This window comes from Brachycentrus maculatus, unplaced genomic scaffold, assembly GCF_059751285.1.
Source record: "Brachycentrus maculatus isolate JH-2025_06_01 unplaced genomic scaffold, ASM5975128v1 h1tg000440l, whole genome shotgun sequence".
NCBI classification, from domain to species: Eukaryota; Metazoa; Arthropoda; class Insecta; order Trichoptera; family Brachycentridae; genus Brachycentrus; species Brachycentrus maculatus.
Window position 1 is genome coordinate 1,026,474 of NW_028281188.1, and position 17,869 is coordinate 1,044,342.

General features: G+C 33.0%; 1 protein-coding gene across 1 annotated transcript in view; it reads left to right on the plus strand.

Annotated features, from left to right (window-relative positions):
* The first annotated feature begins 9,591 nt into the window (after positions 1–9,591).
* Positions 9,592–17,869, plus strand: part of sei (potassium voltage-gated channel seizure) — a 104,321-nt gene continuing 96,043 nt past the window's right edge. The window contains exon 1 of the mRNA XM_088271397.1: positions 9,592–9,864. The gene's annotated coding sequence lies outside the window, so the exon portion shown is untranslated. The remainder of the gene's footprint in view (positions 9,865–17,869) is intronic.

Sequence of the window (17,869 nt, forward strand, 5' to 3'; positions counted from 1 at the left end):
ATTATTATTGATTGTTGGAGTTTCTAAATTCAGTCCTATAACTCCACCTCTTCATAAACTGCACTGGTTACGTTTTCTGGAAAGTAGACAATAAACTCTGTCTTCTTATCTATAAATCAATACATGACTCCAGAGGTCCAGAGTATCTAAAAAAATCCACTCATTCCAGACGAATTGGTCGACAGACGTCTCACGTTTCGATCGGCTACAACTACTATATTGGTAGTATATTGGTACTATAGGGCAGTGGTGGGATTCAGCCGGTACTCACCGGTTCGCTAGAACCGGTGGCTAAATTTTTTTTTTAGAGTTCGCCGAACCGGTCCTTAACTCTCTGTTGTCACACAATATTCCGATTGAGATTATGTATCGGAGCACGCTCGGTTTACTTGGTCCGCCACGTTGTAAAAATATTTGAACTTCACAAAGAGAAAAAAATGTTGGAAAGATGAAAAAAAATGTTGGGAAAATTCAGTTAAGTTATTGCACTTAGTAAAAATAATATCGTGAAAGATAACGCTTCAGCATTTGGAGCATTCTTAGTTGTTATGTAAATGTTCTGTGTATGTGTAGAATAAAAAAAATGAATAAATGTAAAAAATATTTTTATAGGATAGGGGGGGGGGGTAGTACCTAAAGGGCAAACCGGTTCTTGAAACTTTTGAATCCCATCACTGGTAAAGGGATGTTCCCAGCTCACAGCCGACGCACTTAATTTGATATCCTTTTCCCCAATTTAATCACGGTGAAGCTTGTTTGAGGTAGTTTTTTCTAAAATACCGCTACAAGAATTATCCAAAATTATTATTACATATTATTTCATTATCATCTTACCGGCTTCGTTTATAATTGAACAATATGAGGGTAGGTGGTACAAAGAAAACTTTCCCACGCATATTAGATATTCAACCTACTCCCCTTACAAACACCTACTTATGCATTTATTTCTCGATTATAATAAAATGATATTTTTCTGAGAATTCAGAATACGAAGAAACTAGCACTTCTCTGACACAAGGTTAAAATGAATATAAAATCGATTATATTTTCTAATCTATTACTCCTGACCTCCTTTCTAACAAGCTACAAAGGAGTCGCGTGAAGATGCAATTAAATTATTTTTACTAGATAAAAAGGCAATTCAATCCCTTAATATTATATATTTAGGTTGTGTGATTTACCAAACAATCGAGGAAGTCATCTAGAATATTGTACATCTTTGAGAATATAGATTGACGTGAAATTAAATGCGAAAAAAAGGAGATCATTATTCAAGGCGAAAATGTTCTAACATCCTGCGTTTATTTGTTTTATATTTCCCAATTCTTCAATGCTTGGTACACACTTCCAACATTTTCTAACAGGACTCGCAATATTTAATAAATCCAGCTGCCAAGGGATCGAGACAAGTCTATAATAGACATATGTAATATAGAGATGGTCGGCTATGGCCGAACGTCGGGGAGCAAATATTATTATTTATAAATATATTTGTTTTACTCTGTTATTTTCATATTTTATGCAACATAATTATGTATTCAAGTTGAATACCATCTTCAGACAAGCTTATGTAACTTGTATTTAATATATACTGGAGCGAGGTCGAACCAAAACCCTTTACCACGAGTTTAAAACTCGGAAAAAAAATTGAAAGAATAAGGTTGAAGTATTTTCCCCCGAAGTATTAAATATTATTTATAATTGGCTGTCGTATTTAGAAAAATATTTCTTCTACTTCTAACCTCTATCCGCACCCAATGGTACATAGAGCTCTGCATCGTATTGACGCAGTGTTATCTTAATCGTTACATGAAGGCAAGGTGATCACTGGGTAATATAAAATAAATATTAGAGTGTGAAACCACAAATATTTATTTTCGCGCCCATGGGAATCGAACCCGGAACCTCCAGCATGGTAGCTTAACACACCACGGAGACAAATATGTAGTTCATAATCAATATTATTTTTTCAGCACCTTATGCACCAATGGATGCAGAAAAGGGAGAGAAAAGAATAATAATAAAAGAACTGAAAACTGTCTTTCCACCTCGTTAATTGATTTTCAACGACTGGAGTTTGAGCAAAAATTTTCGTGATAGTTTCAGCGCTGAAAAACACCCCTTAACAGTGGACACTTGATTAAACCCATTTTGTCACCCCGCTGACAGTGGGCTGAAGTGTCACGAGGGTGCCATATTCGACCACCCCTACATAATAAATGACAGCTTTAGGGCCTCAGTCCAGGAGTTGATTATGTAAAATACACTGCGAACAGGGGATTCTAAAACAGGGAGTAGGCTCTAATTATGCTGAAAACGATACTCACTAATAAGGTTGTTTTTAACATTTGATTATCGATATAACAGGTTTTAGATTGAAATTATTTAAACATTTAATGGTATGACTTTATGGAAATACCCACCTACAAGTACAGTCAAAATGTATTCGTTCTGCAAGTTTGATTAGTTTAAGCGTAAGTAATTAAACTGGCAAATTAAATTGTAACATTATTGTACAACACATTCAATTATTATTCATTCAAATCAAGTGTTATATTCATAAAAATAAGAACATAACATTTATTAAAAATATTTTAAGCACTTTTTCGATAAATTGAAAGTGAAATAATTTTTTTACCTTCAACTAAAACTAAATAAAAGTAATTTGAAATTGATTGAGTAAAAGTAATTGAGAATTTCAATTTATTTAATTTTTATTTTAAAAAAGGCAAAATATAGTCTAATACTGCTTGCGACGATATTTTGATTTTATTAAAAACTTTAGATATTTTAAATTTATAAAACCGTAATAATAAATAATATTTTTAAAGCCTTCTAAAATAAATCCTCAAATCATTGATTATCGCTACTTAAAAAAGGTTTCATCAAAGAACCCGTGATTCTGTGACTTTTATTTATAATTTTATTTTAAGAATCGATCCAGAATATTTGCATAAAATAAATTTAAAAAAAAAACACCGGTATCGTGTCGAATCTATCTCAAAGTTCAGTCCAGGATATTGAAATGCAAATCTCATTATTATGTAAATTCGACCGATACCTTGTGCTAGTAAAGAGTAGGTACTCACCGCCTGTGAAGGATGTCAGCAAATTCCCTCGATAGTAGGTAAATAAACTAAGTTTATTGTATCTGCAATGCAACACTTACAAATCATTTTCTTCTTCTAAATGTGAGTGCTCAATATGATAGAAGTTTTATAAAATAAGCGAGTTTTAATTAAATAATAAAATATAGTAAATATTTAAAAGTATAACGTATAAGGTAGATTTTTTAACCCTCATCTGCACCTAATGGTGCATAGGGAACAGCACCGTAGTGACGCAGTGTTATCTTGATCGTTAATTGCATGAAGGCAAGGTGATCAGCCCTGCGCTTCTTGTACCAGTCTAGGGTGATATTAAATAAATATGAGAGTAAAAATCACCCATATTTATTTTGACCCCCGTGGGGATCGAGTACGGTAACTAAACGCACTGACCACTACACTACGGAGGTGTGTAGGTTATTAATGCATTAATAATAAGGGTGTGATAGAGATGAAGTATATTTCTTTGTGCGGAGGTAAAATAGAAACTGGAGTGGGGAAAGCTTATTTTTAATTTGGATGTTCAATAATTAGTCAGAATAGTGAACGTTACACGTTAATAAGTGATTCAGTTTACACTCGAACCAGATAATGCCACGCTGTAATCCGGAATGTCCATTATCCATCTTATAAAAAACGCTTTGAATCTTTTGAGACATCTATTGATGTTCATATATCGCTCTTAGGGGTTAAATACGGTGTAAAATGATTTATTTATTTATTTATTTGTTGACAAGATAGGTGCAGAATATACATTTATACAAAAATAAGATTTGTAGAGTGCCAACTGAGCGTTACATATTGAAAAATAGTTTAAACACATAAATTTAATTTAAATATGACTTTTCAAGGCATCAAAGTTAGTGTGCTGAAAAAACGAGAATAAAGTAGTGGTCACGTAAATAATGCAGAAAATTTCCAGCAGAAGGTTTTCTAAGAAATGTTTTGTAAAAAAATAGGTCAACTTTCTGCCATGTAATACGTTCGAGTTCCCCTCCATTAGAATATTTTTCATTGATCCATTTCCGGTTATACAGTTTCAAATAAAACGTTAACAAAAGAAATCAACGTACTATTAATGATTCTGAAAATGGTGGTGGTTCGTTCGAGGTGATAGCATAATGCATTGTATAAATTATATATATGCGAGTTAATGTCTCGTGATGTATATTTAGTATGTAATATGTGTCAGCATATACGCATCGGCTGCCCTAAAGCAAAACAAAGTTTGACATAACAATTAAGAAATATTTTATTTTATATTTGATCATTTTGGTTTTTAGTTGTATTTTTATTTTATATTTATAAATTCAACATAATATAAATTTTCCTCTAAATATTGTTTGAGTATATATATTTATATTATAAAATATTTTTATTTAATTTAAATACGTAAATATTACAAATATAATTTTAATATATACCTACATTTTCACATATTCGTTAAAAAATGGATTTTGTAATGTGTAATAGTTACTTGGTTTTGTTACGGGACAGCCGATGTATTAGTATATATCCGAGGGAAAAACAAAATAGAAAAATATAAAAAGCCTTTTCTACAACACACTCATACAAATATACTCATATCTACCCTCTCAACAACTTTTTTTTACTATTTTATCTTCTTCGTCCCTTTTGGGCATTATAACCCCGATTATAACACCTCTTAGGTTGATTCGGTATTTGTGTAAAACCAAAAAAAAAGTTTAAAAAAAACCCAGGCGATTTCTTAAATTGAGGTTTAAAATTTTTCGCAAGAAATATTAAAATACAAAAAATAAATGAAATTCACAAAGTGAAATCTTAAATGATCGTTCTTGTGAAATTAAAAAAATATACACACGATTTCAAAAAAATATATAAAATAATTGTTCAAAAATGCGATCACGTAAGCCAAAAAATGACATAATAAGGCTTTTCCATTGTGATTTTGTATTTTGATACTGTAAAGCATATCTCGTTCTTACGACATACTCATACACTTCAATATTTATTCCACACTGCGCTGGGATTCCATACGGAAAACAATATTTTGACCACACGGTGAAGATAAATTTAACATAACTTCTGGACATTGACTGTACTGTCATTTTTAAACGAATGTTGATCCGTAGTTGTAAAAAGTAAAAAATATCAACGACAAAAGTTTTTTACTGAACACATATACTCAATCCTCTTCTTCTTCACTAGCTTTCTGTCTTCTACTACTGGAAACAGGCCTCTTCCCGTATCCTTCCATTTTTCTTCGGTCGGTTGCTGCTCGGAGCCAATTCTTAACCCCCACAGCGCCTATGTCATTGGACCATCTTTTTTAAGGTCTTCCGACGCCTATTTTATTCTCCCAAGGTCTCCATCTTTACATTATAATGGTCCATCTTGTGAGGTCTTGTCTCGCAACATGTCCTGCCCATTGCCATTTCAGTCTTGCTACGCGATCCATGATATCCGCTATCATGGTTCTGCTCCTAATTTCCTCATTTCTTATTTTGTCTCTAAGGCTTATAGTACATATAAGCCTTATATCCAGTAATGATAATACCATGGATCGCTTTGTGCATTTGCGTAAACCTCATGTAAAACATACGTTAGCCAATAAAAAAAAACTTCAAATAAATACAAAAAAAAACTAATTCTATAATTATGTTTGGAGTCCCAGCTCCAGAGATTTAGAGGATTCTTCTAAGGACCCACATCACTACATACTTAACCGAAAAGTTCTTGGCTCAGCGCTTATGCGAATGAGATATAACGACGGACTAAGTGCATTCTCAGTCGGGTACTCAAGTCACGGTTAGAGAATAGAGGTCTCATTTTTAAAGAATGCATTCATGTCATCTCCATACTCTCTTTTCTTGAGATAAGTCCCGAATCTAATTTACCCATTTACCCAGTAACTGAGTAATTCGTTGGTTCGTTGTTAATGGAAATTTATATTTGCATTTAAATTTTTGAAAAAAATTGATTTGAATTTACGTACTTTTTGAACACGCCTCAAAATAGCTCACCATTTGACGTAACTTAAATTTTATTTAAACGTTTATTTCGTAAATGTATATAAATCCATGTCTCGCCATTAAAAATAATTTTAGACATTGTGACAAAAAAAACACAAGTATCACAAACATATCTTTGAAAAAGAAGTCAGTAACTACCAACATCTTCGCTGAACATTTTTTTTTATTAATATTTTTTTATAAATTATTTATTATAGGGTTTATTTACCCTACGGATGATATATCAATATAATGTAACATATATATATATATATATATATATATATATATATATATATATATATATATATATATATATATATATATATATATATATATATATCTATATATATATACATATATATATATATATATATATATATATATATATATATATATCTTTTATCTTTTAAATATTAATGCAATCTGGATGCTCAATAATGGGCAGAATGGTTAATGTTATACAAGTGTATAAAGTGATTACTTTAGCCAGCCAAATCCCAGGTCGTAAGCCATGAGATGATCCGCCTTCCATTTTCACTCACGTAAAATTGATCGACGTATCACAAATTGAGACACCCAAACTTCTTATGCTTGATTTGAAGGCCATGCTTTAGAAAAATCCTTTCAACTGTTATGTAATCACGGCCAAGGAATCTATAAAAGGAAGATTGTTTATGGAAGTTTGTTGTTTTTGTTCCAAAGTCTACAATTATTGTAGGTATTGACTTAGTATATAAAACTTCGGGTCGACTAATAATAAATATATTGTGTTCTTTATGCATTCTTTGCGAACAAACAAATCGAAGTTTCCCCAAAGGAATTATAAATATTATTATTTTAGTGTTTTTCCTTGTAACGTAGGTACATTTCTTAACTTTGCGTGTAGTCATATTTTCGTACGGTTTATACAAGAACATTAGTTAAGGAGATTAGTAAAATACTCCAACATTGATCGATATTACTGTTTTCTTCACAAAAATTCAGTAAGCGTTGCCTAAAGGAAATATGCGAATTGCGTGTTTTTTCTACAACACTTCGTCACGCACACTTATTTGACAGTAAGTTATTTATTGCTGGATTTTGACGTTTAAGTATAACGGAGAACGGAGTTGGTGGAAATTTTCTTTTGGTTAGAGCCCAACATTGCGAAATCGAAACCTTATTTTCTTTTGCAGAAGCTATTATGAATGCTGTTGTAATGAATATATTAAAAATAAATAAAACCGGAGATCGAAATAACATGTATGGAACCTATTATCCTTGGACATTTATTTAAATTTGTCTACCTCTGTAGTGAAGTGGTTAGTGAATTCGGATACCGTGCTGGAGGTTTGATTCCTAGGAGGCTTAAAATTAATATATAATATTGAGCACTCTACTTTTATTTATTTATTTGACAAAGCTCTCAAAAGATAGGACTCATTACCAAGATTTCAAAAAACGTCTTTTAGTGCGCCTCTTTTACAATGGATCATGTTTCCGTGACCTACGTCAACTGCTGATTGAGTCGACAGTTTTCGTCTGAACTACAGGACGCGGGACTGACTCGGATGATACGAAGGAACTAGCAGCATATACAGTTTGTAGATTCCAAATACTCTAAAAACATACATTTCTGCATTAAAAAATATTATTTTTTAAAATGCAGAAACGCCATTTATCAATTTTAAATACATAAATACCGGATTTGATTAATGTTTGAAAACTTACTCTGCATTTTTGAAGAGTTCTGAGGAATATCTGAAATTGGTTTATCTTTTATTTTCTTCAAGGGTTGTAAAAGAAGAATATGGAATATTTTATGGACAAGAAAAAGTTACGGACAAAAGTTTGCTTCCAACAGTGGGCGGAAAATTCCGAATACATAAATCCGGACTGGAAAATTTTTGCTTATCCCGTAGTTCAATCCAATTTCAACCCTTTTCTCGAATACTCGAGTACCAGGAGCACATAAAAGCCGAAGAGGTTGTCGAAACCGTTCTCACATATTCAAATGTATACTGCATTTCTTTTCATATTGGTGAGCTGCGCGCGCAGTCGATTCGATCGGTCGAGGCCCTACCTAGTTAGGTGGCAATTTGTACCCACCGGTCAGTGTGGCTATAGCGAAAACACTTTCCCCAAATTGAGGCGAATGTAGCTCGCACGCAAAGTAAAATGGTATCGTGATTTCCACGATGTTCGCTTTTTGTTATTATGTACTTTTATGTGTATATTCGGCTATTCGTGGAACGGAGCACTTAAAAGCGATCGCGAAGCTGTTGTTGGAAATAATTATGTATTCGCTTAGCGGTAATAACTAGTTTTTTCCCTTGTTTACCCGAGAAGGTTATTATACACTTTGATTTATCCAATCTTTTTATTTGTATTTAATATTAATAATGAGATTCAAATTAAAAAGCGTGACCACATTTAAATGATTAACTGAATAGTTTTTGTATTTAGTTGAAGGGTAGTTACAAACGGTCTAATAAATAAATAAATCCTAAATAACAATCTTTTAATTTGCTCGGTATGAAAATAGGTGTAAAAGAATTCATTTTTTATTAATATGATTTACTGACATGTACTAAATATAGATAAATATACAAAGATATGTATATATATGTATATATACATATATATATATATATACATATATACATATATATATATATATATATATATATATATATATATATATATATATATATATATATATATATAAATATATATATAAATATATATATATATATATATTTATATTTATATAAAAGATTTTGAAAAATCCATATTCATCCATTTTTGCTCACTCAAGACCAGTAAAAAAACGAATACAAAGGTGTCGAAATAATTAAATTGTATGAAAAAATAGGTATAATAATGCGCGTATAATACGACAGGGTTTTTTGTTAAAATCATTGAAAATAATGGGTTGCCTAGCACAAAAATAATTGAACTTTATTTAGTATGTGTGAAGTTCGTAAAAAAGGCTCATAAACGCGAAACGTTGGCCACAAAAATACGCATTTTATTTTATGGGGGCTTAAAAACACGCACAATCAGCCTTGAGTGGGGCCGAGTTCGGTGCCGAGTCCCGAATGAAATTATTAATTTAAACTCGGCGGAATACTTTTCGCGGTATGGCAACATGCGTGCACAAAATTTGCCGACATTTTCTGCCCTGCGCGGCGCTCGTACGGCGCGCCGCGATTTCCTTACTTCGCGCAAATCCCTTCGCGCGACAATGAGCCCTACACACAAGCTTAGAAATGAACACACAGGTACGGGGGTTGGAATAAATATTAGGTAGGCGTAGGCTGCCACGAGGCAAAAATGTACGTAGCGGTGAAACCGCGCCGCTAATGCGACCGCTCGACAGTTGACCACTTTTGAAAACCACGACGATTTCCGTGGAAAACTCTTTTCTCTCGTAAGCTCGCCCGTTTGTCTATGGATTTGGAATTCCTGCTGCGCTCTCGCTTGGCGCTTTGATTGAAATTGAAAACAGTTTGCAGAAGTCTCCGGTCGGGGTCGGTCGTTGTCCGACGCGCGCTCCTTCCCAATTTCAAATTAGTGTTGTTGTGTATGAGTGAACCGAAATAGCGTCGTTTGTGTAACTGTCGTCATGGCGGTTTTGGGTATATTTATTTCCCCGGTAAAATGATCAAATAAACCGGTAGAAATTTCGCTGGTTTTACGAGTGTGTAACTCCCCCGCGGCCGATTTTCTTTTGTTACCCAAATGTTGTGTTGTGTCCGATTCGGAGTGTCTCGTCAAAGGTCTGTGTTTTATTTTTATTACGTGCAATTATCGAAGCGATATACTGCAGTAAACGGCGTATATTATAACCATTATCGAGACTAAAATAAAGTTTCCGCAATTCAGAATACGTTTAATTTATAAAACTCACTTGCAGACAGCGCGGCCGAAATTCTCGCAACAATATCCCGCACAAAGTCGACACTTTTCATGTCCAAGATTTTGGGAACGCGATCTTTTGCCAAATATTTCTGGTTTGTTTTATTCGTAGTATTTAATTGTTCTATGTTTCATAAGGCGCGTGTGTTTCGTGTAACGGCAATTTAAAAATAAACCCCGGCGACATTTTTATTAATATTTTATATTGTAGCGACAAAGCGTCGCCTCTTCGCGTAGTGCTAACAGAAGCGTGCCGTGCCATTGGCCAAACTTTCGATATTGTTTTTAAAAGCGACAATTCAAATATATAAAAAACACAAATAACAATCCTTATTTATTGGTAAAAAAATCCTACTGTACTACGTAAATTAAAAACTCATTGTCTAGTCAAATACGCAATATGTTCTAATCATTTCCATTCGTTTATTGTCTTTTAAATTAGTTTATTGTCTTTGTCATTGCACAGGACATATAGTATTGCTGTAGTAATCATGTTACACCCTCCGAGTGTTTTTTATTATTCAACATATTTTCTTATTCAGTCATGACGGATAGGCGTTACATTTACGCAGGTAACGTAACTCGTTCAACCTTTTCTCTGTCGGGAGTCGAGGAACTCACGGGTGCGAAAATCGCGCTAACCTGTACACTACGAGGGGACGATATAACTTTATGTACCTAAGTTCTTCTTCCTTCTTATATTAGATCTGAAGATCTGTTTTTTTTTCAAGAAAGTGACTCCTCCTGTTATGTTGACGCACAGCTATCCTTCTATCTCTTTGATGGTCTTCGGGGAAGGCGGTGACCCGGTGCCGGTGGTATCTCGTTAGTCGTAATGTATGGGACCCTTGATTCATACATTCTGTTGCTGGTCTCTCCAAATTTTTCTTCTTTCTCTACTCCATCGCACGATGTCTTCGGTATCATAAGTCCGCCCAATATCTTCGTTTCAAATTGTGTCTCTGAGCGTCCTCCCAGTGATAACCCTTTATACTTTCATTTCCGATGTTCTGAGTTGGTTTTTGGTTCTGGTTGTGTCGGTTCTTGTCTGCACCGCATCATTGGTTTCACGCATGTTTTGTATATTCTAACTATACTCTTGTATACTATATTGTTTAGATATTCTATTACTTTTTGTGACCTCAAACGTGTCAGGACATGTATGTACTCATACAGTTAGTCTCAAAGTAATGTAAGTTCGCCATTTCTTTAGTCACCATCTGTTTCTTCATAACTGATAGTATTTGTTATGTTATATTTTGTATATTAAAAGCATTTTTAACTTTGTGGTATGGTAATATAACACTCTCCTTATCGTTCATCGTTCACTTTGTGTAATGCCACACCACGAAGTAGTGTTTTTTTTGTGGTGGTGTAGTGGTAAGTGGTATTACACAAAGTGAACGACAAATGATAAGGAGGTTTGTTGGGTTGTTTTGCCGTTCCTTTATGTATCTTCGCACATGCTTCTCTGCTTTTCTCGGCGTTTTCATGATGTTTATCTTTAAATAGCATTATCATCAACTAATTATAATTAACAACTAAGATAGTTGCTAATTATATTTTGTCTCTTTTCTACGTCAAACGATACATAGCTAACCGCGTCATGTAATTAAGAGTTTTGGGATTAAATTCCGTAAACGTAAGGTAGTAGGTAGGTACTAATCCTGGGTAATACATTAAATCCCACATGTTTTATTCACAAAGGGTAAATTTGCTAACCACTACACTGTGGAAGCAGACTCACTGGATCGTGAAGGTTAAAAATGATTTTTCTAAAATTGAATTATATATTCGAGGGCATTGTTAGAAAAAGTTTCAAAAGTTCAGAGACGAATGGTTAATTTGAATAACTAAATATTTTTCTGTGTTTTTATTTTATTTTAAATTTGTTTTTGAAGTGTGCTCAAAGCGAGCACGGAGAGAGTCTCGAGAGATGTATTTTTTTTATTTTATTAAAATCGATACTTCTTGCTAACGAAAATAACTTGCTCACTTCCGGACGGGAAATTGGAAGCTCAGATTTTCCGGAGCTAACACTGTACTTATATGCCAAACGGTATATATTTTATAATCGATGTCAAAATAACGTAAAATGTTTTGTATCCTGGGGTAAATTTGAGTGGTTGGAATATGAATAACATCTTTTATTAAAGAAATAAAACGATCAATCTACATACCTATTATATAATAAGTTCTAATTAATACAAACAATAATTAATTCCAAAAAAGCGATGATGGTTTATTTACAAAGCCTTGATATTATATCAAAATATTTTTAATGAAAAATAACTATATTTTTAATTGTTACATCGTAGTTTGGCACTCACTCTTATAATCACCGATATTTATTTTCACCCTTTCCTCCTTGGGAATTGAAAACCCAGGATCTCCAGCACGGTAGGTAAACACGCTAACCACAGAGGCGGACCTATCATATTGATATTACTCATAGATGTGTACTAGGCTTTTTCTGAGCTATATGCCAAAGTAATATTTTATTATTTAAGTTATTTTAATTTTATTATTTTTACATTTTTTCTAATCATAAAAAGTTTATTCAACATTTTTATCAGAAAGACATCTTTGATAAGAGATATAACGTTCACTTCGTCATTACATATCTCGTATGTTCTTCCTCACCAAAAACCAAATCCGACATTTGAATATAATGATAAAGTAGTTCTGAAAAAGGAGCGGTTTTATTCGAGACGCATTATTTATGATTTTCAAGGTTTTTATTTCAGCAGAGTGTTATTCCAACTGACATATCCGAGATTTATTGCATATTTGACATTGGACACTATTTCAGATAAAGTCACATACATAACGAATAGAGAACAATAAGGATTATGTTGTTTGCAAAGTTTGCGACATAAGTTATTTATAAATAAATTTTAGGCTACAATATATATTTATTTTGACCTAGATATTTTTTACAATGATTAAAGAAAACACTTGTTTTTTACCACTTGAGTTTAAAGTTTTTACTCAAGTGGTAAAAAACAAGTGTTTTCTTTAATCATTGTAACATGTCTTACTACAAAGTTAATGCCGAAACAATAAATAAAATAGATATTTTCTAACAATCGATTGTACAATCATTTGTTACAAGGACTCACTCAAAAATAAAAATAGCTCATTTCTCTTTATCCCGAGCTATTTTATTTTGAGTGTCATGAATTTATAATATCTTTCTTAAAATCCTTTCCAAAAGCGCGTCATATTCATATTAAAATATTCTAACACTCTGTTAACGCTTAACATTTCAATATTCGTATTATTTGTTATATCGGACATTGGATTATTCATCCTACGGAGAAGATATCAATTTTAAAGGTGTCTCAACTTGATACGAAACATGTAAAATTCTTTCTTTTTTATGAAAGAAGATGGAAGTCTGAGCTTCCAAGACGTTTCAAGAATTAATGCAATATAGATATTCAACACATTGGCGGAAGGGTGGAAGTGTATAAAGTGATCGCTTAAGCCAGCCAAATGCCGGGTCGTGTGCCCTGGGATGTTCAGACTTCCGTCTTCTTTCATAAAAAAGGGAAGCGCGATACATGTTTCATAGCTTAGTGTTTCCTTAAAACTCTCTTCTTTTCTTGATTTACTTTTCTTCGGCTAGTTTCCAGACGATGGTATCTTTTGCTAGCTATTCGTCAATCTCCCGTCGCCCGGGAAGGCGGCTGCTAGGGGAGGGTTCGAGACGCATCGCAAATTGGAAGTCGTTCACCGCCTGTTGTTTCTCCGTGTGCATGACCGTTTATGTATTCTTCATTCTCTCCTTTGTCTAACCACGTCCCGTATAAATTATAGGAATTATTTATGTTATGTAGTAGAATTCCCAATTTCGTAAAATACCACAAGGACGCTCTGTCTAAAATATTCTCGAGTCAGTTATTCTCAATGTGTGGGGAAGGCGAAGAAAATATTTTTGGGGGTAAAGGGGTAGTTTTAAATCATAAAAAATACATTGTTTTAAATCAGTTAGTCAACTCGGGTACATATGTGAGCAGTATTCTAGGTAGGCACATATTATTCGGGGTGTCATGTTTGTTTTCTATCAGCAGTGCTTATTGCGTCCATCAATTCACGTTATGTGGGGTGAACTTTACAGTAACTGGCCATTCAGATATTTCGTTAACTTTATTATTTTTTAAGAAACGTTTTTTCCTAAAGGTCCGAAAACAAAAAAAAAACTTTAATAATATTCAAATGTATTTTATAAATACGAATGTTATAGTATCTTCACACAAAATATTTATCCATTTTCAATTTAAGTTTTATATGGTAATACCATACCACTATTTCTTAAAATCTATTGTGACATATGCTTCAATGCGTTCCGCATAATTTTCAAACTTTTGTTTGAAAATGACGAGAAATGGAATTGTAGGTTCCATAGGGATGAGAAATAGGAGAATATCGGTAATGGCTAGGACACTCGCGGTTCCCGTACTACATAATTCTAGCGTAAGTGAGTACACTTCTATCTTGTACGAATCCTTTAATTATAGTTTATAGGTAATTATAGTTACTACGAAATACCCTTGATAGAGAATTGTTAGAATTTCCACTAAAGCGTGGCTAGTTACCGGTAAGGGTAGTGACTCTACGCTCTATCTCTACAACTTATTGATTTTGCTGTAGATGGGATGTTTATTTTCCTAGTTTATACATAAACACATACAACTTGAGTATCGACACTAACAGTAAACGAAGTGTAGATTTATAAAAATATAAACCCTATAACCTATTGGGCAGCCAAGTACCACACATGTAACTCAAAGAACTTAAAAATACATACATATGCGTAGGTTTGCGTATGTAATGCTCTTTAAGTGTTCTATTATATATTGTACATATAAGTGTATGTATCTGTATTAAGAAATTAATATAAAACGTTTTTTTTTCATTAAAATATTAATTATGATTAAAATATAAATATTAAATATTAATATGTTGAGATGGTTTGGACATGTAGAACGAATGAGTGAGGAAAGAACGGTAAAACAAATTTATGAGGCAAATGTTAGCGGGAAAAGAAGCAGAGGAAGACCGAGAAAAACATGGCACGATCAGGTATGCCAAATACTTGAAAGTGGTCAGCTTAGGAGTCGTAACAATCGGCGGGTATATATGAGGAGATGCATGAACGCGGAAGAGGCGAAGAATGTTTGCAAGGACAGAGTGGTACCCCTACGGGGAAGCGGCGTGATGGTTAGTTAGTTAAATATTAATTAAAATTATATCAAAAGCATAAAAATAACAAAATATTTTTAAATAAGAGGATTTTTAAGCTTGATACAATTATTTTTATTTAATTTCTGTAAACACGGCCCAAATTATATCGATATATCGACTCTTAATTTTAAAATTTATTTGAATTGCTAAATGTGTATGTGTGTGTTTAGGTGTATACTTATGTAAGAAAAAAGTTTTTACACTTTTTTAACGAGCAATTACCGTTTTAGCCGTCATAAGTTGAACCTATAGAGCCCTTGTATTTTATTTTTAGACTATCTATGACCCTTTAACGATTATAAATAAACTGCCGCATTTAATAAACACAATTTATTGCTTTTTTCTATATCTGGGTAACGGAGAATTAATTACTGAATAAAAATACATTGAAAAATAACCTCTAAAATTATTTTCATTTAAGAAATAGTGTGGAGTTGATTGAATATATTTTTTAAAAATGTATAAAGAGCCCGAGGGATATTGCATTTGAACGATATTTCAATAATTTTTCAACACGTTTCAATCTAAAGCGCGATAAGTTTCAAAGCTTTATTATTCCTCGTGTATTCGCGAGAAGAATATTTAGTTCGTAGTGGGGCGCAGATAATGGCTTATGAGATCCGAAACTCTCCCGCACGTTTCAAATAAAGGCATTATCACGTGCATATCATAATAGTAGTGACATTCTCATTTTATTACGGAAAATATTTATGTATTTCTCATCAGAGAAAAGTTATTATTGGAGAGGTACTGACTACTACACGTCGCCATCTTTATAATGAACTTTGAAATGGATATTCCGTCGTCAGGTTATTAACATCACACGTATATGAACGTGTGATTGGGGAATAATACTTTTCTCATCGTATAATACATATATTATATATTTTACAATTTCGACCGGTAATCTTTTTTATTTTCAATAAATCTTTTGTATATAAGATATGTATATTGTCAGGTTTATTGATATGAAGCTATATATGCCATCCAACTTTCAAATTCACATTTTTGGGTGTGTCCAAAATTTGAGTAGCGTGAGTAGAATGGTGAATAGTACACTTGTGTAAAGTAATTACTTAACCAGCCTGTGACAGGTCATAAGCCCTGTAAACACCCAAGATTCTTTATTCTCCTTCGTCTATGTTGAGATGTCAAAATTATCAGCAAATAATTAAAATATGGGCAAATAATCAAAAGCGAGATTTAAAATTCGTAGCAGTAATGAAAATTATTGCTGAATTTGTCCAAAGGGTTGGCTCTAGGAGAAATGTAGTGACATCAGTCGGAAAGTAGGATATCTTGGTCACGTGCTACGATTAGACAAGCATTATACTTGAGCTGATTCTCAGACGCCATACAGAAGAAAACGTAGCATAAGTAGAAGGTAACTGTTCAGGCTCGGGAATGGTGGCCACTAGGCTGAGTTTGGAGGACTCCAATGGGTCAAAAACCAATAGCAAAGCAGGTTTTAATTGAATGAGGGTAGGAACAAGTAAATATTAAGGCAGAGATCTAGAACGTTCAAGTTCAGAACGCAATCGGCCGCACTAGGGGTTAGACGTCTTTCCGCGCTTAATTTTTTTGGTATACTCGTATATTGGAATTTGAGTTTTTAAAGAATATACTATATATTAAGAAAATATATTTATATTTTTTTTTCTATTATATTCATCATATTTTAAACATTTACTCAATACCTTTCAATAACTCTTTTCTTTTCAAAATCACATATTTATTTCGAAGAAAAAGCGTGGATTGGCTTCACCGGTTTTCAAAATAAGGTCAAATTTGAACAGGATTCGTGAATACGAATAACAAGGTTCTATACCCGTGCATGCGGCGTTACGTGCACACTCAGTCTGTAAACAAATGGGGAAATGAAACTAGGAATTACAAAATTAGTCATAATATAGACAAAAACGTTGATACTCGGAATTTCGTAATGGGCGACCTTCTCGGTGTTTTGTAGCAATCCATTTACAATTTAAATTCCGGAGAAAAGTGAAATATGGGCTGTGCTATCGCCGTCAACATTTTTTGCTGTAACTGATTCATGCACATTATTTATAAATTGAATTTATTGAAACGTTTAGTTGTTTTTCTACTATTTGCATTTGAACATGAAGCGGAAACAGCCTTATTTAAATTAAATTCCAGTTGACCTAATTGCATATTAAGGTTTTCGAATGTACCACAACGCCTTGATCATTTATCGTGAACTAACTTAGCAAATATATGAACCTTTATGACCATTTGTCTGCTGCATTAGATATTATACGAATATATAGTACTTACATATGTACATACATATATATGAGTTCAAAAAATTTGAGGAGTGTAGTTTTCAATAATGGGTAGAATGATGAATGTTACATGTGTATAAATGATTTCTTCAACCAGCCTATGACGGGTCATAAAGGCCTGGATATACTCAGACTTCCAAATTCTTTTTCATCTATGATTACCCATAATTGAATACTAATTGAATAATAATTAAAATCTACACTCCTTAAATTTTTGAATCTCATATATAATATGTATATATTAATGTCTAATGGTATTTTTAAGGAATAACCCACAAAGCCTCTGATTTCTAGGCTCGACTGCAGGTAGGAT